The following is a 2,500-nucleotide window of genomic DNA, read 5'->3' as shown; positions in this document are numbered from 1 at the left end:
AAAAAACAACAAAACATATTAAAAAAAAAAATAAAAAAAAAATAAGATAAAAATTTTTTTTTTTAAATGTTAAAATAAATTTTTTTTTAAAATGAATTTCAATATTTATTAAAGTAAAATTTAATATTTTAATACCAATTTTTTTTTAATAAAATTTTAAATAATAATATTAATGTTTTTTTTTATGTTTACATTTTTAAATTTAATAAAATAAAAAAAAAACAAAACACAATAAAATTTTTTAATAAATTAATTTATATATAAAATTTTTAATATATATATTTTTTTTTTTTTTTTGTTTTTTTGTGTGGTGTGTGTGTGTTGTGTGTTTTTGGGTTGTTTTTGTTTTTTTTTGGGTTTTTTTTTTATATTTTTTTTTTTTTTTTTGTGTGTGGGTGTGTGTGTGTGTTGTGTTGTGTGTGTTTTTTGGGTGTGGGGGGGGTTTTGGGTTAAAACCGTGATTCTATTTTAAAAAATTTAAATTGTTTGCCTAAAATATATTAGGAGCAAAAAACTTTTTCGAACTCCAATCTCCAAAAATTTCTGGGCGGATTAAAAAGGTTCACTAAAATTGAATTAGCCTTGGGAATTTACGAAAACGTAAAACGAGTGAAATTAGACCTAATTTGGTAGGTTTATTAAGTATTCATGGAAAGTTTTATAATCTGCCCCTGCTATGACTAGCTTACTTTTATCCCAATTATTTCACTCAATATTTTAAAATATATATTTAAAATTTTAAAATTTTATAATTTTATTATAAATGTATTATATTTTAAAAATTTTTGGTGTGTTGTGTGTGGGGGTTTTTGTGTTGTTGTGGTGGGTGGGTGTGTGGGGGGTGGGGGGGTTTTTCATTTTTCCCCCCAAACCATTGAAAAGCTTAAACGTGAGAAAAATTCTTCACCCGGGTTTTTAAAAGTTATTCCCCCCCTGAAAAAAAGTGAAAAAAAAAAAAATTATATAATTAATTAAAAAATCAGAACTTTAATTTCAACCCCCCCAAACCCCCCCCCAAAAAAATAAAAGAAGAAAGCAAAGAAAAGAAAAACGCCTGAAGCAAAAGGAATTAAATTTCCCCCCGTTAAAATTTTAACTTTTCTCGATTATTAGCATTAAGAAAAAAATTTTCGTTTTCATAAAAGGCCGAAAAAAACCATTTACCCAAATCACAACTAAACGAAAAAATTCATAATTTATGTTAAAAAAGGTTTTCTTTTTTGGTGGGGGTTTGGGTTTTTTTTTGGGGGTGTTGTTTGTTTGTTTGGTGTTGGGGTTTTTTGTTTTGTGGTGTTTTTTTTGTTTTTGCATTTTACCTGGTGTTATATTTTATAAATATTATTAATAAATAATAAATTATAATTAATAAATTTGTGGGGGTGTGTGTGTGGTGTGTGGTGTTGGTGTGTTGTGTGGTGTGTGGTGTGTGTGTGTGTGTGGTGTGTGTGTTGTGTGGTGTGTGTGTGTGTGTTAATAGAAATATTATTTTTTAAAATTTTTAAAATTTATTATTTATATATATAATATATAAAATTTTTTTTTTTTTTTTTTTTTTTGGGTTTTTTTTTTATGGTGTGTTTGGTGTTGTGGGTTTTGTGTGTGTGGGGTGTGTGGGTGTGTGTGTTGGGGTGTGGGGGGTGTTGGGGGGGGGGGAAAAGGAATTTAAAATTTGTTATGTAGAGACTATGAATGTATTTACCCCGCGCAGTCATCCATCTGCATTTGTTCGCATGTACTTTTGATTTTTTCCAAGTGTACTTTTTCGCAATACAATATCCCGCGCCACACACAATTGGTATTTAATGCAAGGCCCGGGGAGAAACTGCAAGGGGACACAAGGATATTGCAAAAGAAAGGAAAAGCAACGAGGGGATGCAGGGGTAAAAGGGAGGAAGGGGGGAAAGGGGAGGGATCTTGATTGTATTTTTCGATAACGGGGGAAGGGAGAGGGAAGGGGGGGGAGGGGGGGGTGGTGGTGGGTGACAACCCCGGACGTTTTCTTTATATGCAGCTTCGTGCATTGCTGGGTACGGGTTTTTTAGCAGCGGGACGGGGGGGGGAAAGGAAAGGGAAGAAAACAGGGAGGTGGTACGGAAAAAGGAAGAGAAGAAGTCGGGAAGAGAGGAGGAAAGGGAAAAAAATATAGGGGAAGGATGGAGGAAGGGGAAGGAAAAAACAAGGGTAAAAGGGGAAAAAGGGAAAAAGGGGAAAAGGGGAGAAAGAAAGGGATACAAGGGAAAGGGAAAGGGGGGGAAAAAGAAAAAAGAGGAATGTCAAAAAAAAAAAAATAAATAGGGAAAGGAATGAGAAGGAAAGAATAGAAGAAGGAGGTGAGATAAACGGAGGAATGGGAAAGGAAAGGAAGAACGGGGAAAACAGGAGAGGAAAGAAAAAACGGGGAAGGGGTGAGAAGGGCGAAGGAAGGGACGGGAAGAGAAATGAAATACAAGAGAAAATGAGGAAAGAGGGAGAGACGAAAGGAGGTGAGGGACACACAAGG

This window comes from Penaeus monodon, chromosome 1, assembly GCF_015228065.2.
Source record: "Penaeus monodon isolate SGIC_2016 chromosome 1, NSTDA_Pmon_1, whole genome shotgun sequence".
Lineage (NCBI taxonomy): Eukaryota > Metazoa > Arthropoda > Malacostraca > Decapoda > Penaeidae > Penaeus > Penaeus monodon.
This window is presented reverse-complemented; position numbering follows the sequence as displayed.